At 50.9% G+C, this 1,607-nt stretch overlaps 1 pseudogene; it reads right to left on the reverse strand.

The window, feature by feature from the left end:
• Nucleotides 1-59: 59 nt before the first annotated feature.
• Nucleotides 60-1,217, reverse strand: LOC110286952 (annotated as a pseudogene).
• Between the last annotated feature and the right edge of the window lie 390 nt (nucleotides 1,218-1,607).

Below are 1,607 nucleotides of genomic sequence, written 5' to 3' on the forward strand. Positions count from 1 at the left end.
CCAGCTGCAGGCTGGAACTGATTTAAGATGGCACTGGCGGGGAGTGCTCTCATCCCCGCTACACTCTGCATGTACTGGTTAGTCAGGTGAGCCTTCCGCTCTTCCTTCCTCTGGGCCAGGGCGACCTACAGAGGCTTGGAGCCCACAATGCGTCCATTCATCTTGGTGACAGCTTTGGTCGCCTCTTCAGGAGAGGAGAAACAGACAAAGCCAAACCCTTTGCTTCTCCCATCTTCTAGCATCACCTTCGCACTGGTGATTGATCCAAAGGGAGAAAACNCTTTCCTTAATTTCTCATCATCAATGGTGTCATCCAAGTTCTTAATGTAGAGATTCACCCCCTGGTACCGGCTAATCCTCTCCTGCTTCAGCCGCTCAAACTTCCGCTTTAGCTCAGCCTGCCTTTCTACCTTTTTCTGTGCACAGCCTAAAAATATGGCTTTCCCGCTCATTTCTTTTCCATTCATTTCTTCCACAGCCTTATTGGCATCCTCGTGTTTCTCGTAACTTACAAAGCCAAAGCCTTTGGATTTCCCACTGGAGTCTCTCATCACCTTGACACTTAGGGTCTTACCAAACTGGCTGAAGAGCTCTTTCAGATTCCCATCATCCACCTCTTCTCCGAAGTTTTTGATATAAACATTGGTGAATTCCTTGGACGTGGCTCCAAGTTCTGCTTCCTGCTCTTTGCGAGACTTGAATCTACCCACAAACACTTTACGGTCATTGAGAAGCATGCCATTCATCTTCTAGATGGCCTTGTCGGCGGCCTCTTGGGTCTCGAAGTGAACAAAAGCATAGCCCTTAGAGCCGTTCTCATCACAGACCACCTTACAGGACAAGATGTTTCCAAAGGCAGAGAAAGTGTCATACAGTGCCTTGTTGTCTATGGATTTGTCCAGGTTCTTGATGAAGACATTTCCCACCCCAGACTTTCTCAAAGAGGGATCCCTCTGTGACAACATGATGTGGATCGGCTTTCCCTTTATCACGTCGAAGTTCATGGTGTCCAAGGCCCTCTCAGCATCAGCTGGCTGCTGGAAGTTGACGTAGGCATAACCCAGAGAGCGCCGGGTGATCATATCGCAACAGACCCGAATGGACAGCACAGGCCCTGCAGGGCTGAACTTTTCATACAGCATGGCTTCGGTGACATCCAAGTGCAAATCGCCCACATATAAGGAGGCCATGGGGTATCTGCTGGCTGCAGCGTTCATCTCCTCACCCCCCATGACCCCGAGCCCTGCCAGGAGGACTTCTAACAAGGCCTACTGCAGGACAAAAGGGGCTCCGAGGAGCTGTGGCACGCGCCGCAGCGCACAGGTGGCACCAGCGACGCCTGGGAAGGCTGGAGCAGGGAGGCTCCGAGCCGGGACCCAAGTGTGGGACGACTTGCACGGGACTGCAAAAGCCCCAAGACAAAAGGCTCTCAAAAACAATATGGCCTGCTCCTGGAGTTTGTACTCTCCAGCTGTCCTGGCTTGAGGCTTAAAAAATAAAAATTAAAGTAGGAAATCCCCTCATAAAGGGGGCAAAAATTTTTCAAGAGGCAATCAGATGCTGAGCTCACGGCCGCCTTGGGAACACGCGTTTCACGATAAATATAG

Source organism: Mus caroli, chromosome X, assembly GCF_900094665.2.
Source record: "Mus caroli chromosome X, CAROLI_EIJ_v1.1, whole genome shotgun sequence".
In the NCBI taxonomy this organism is placed as follows: domain Eukaryota; kingdom Metazoa; phylum Chordata; class Mammalia; order Rodentia; family Muridae; genus Mus; species Mus caroli.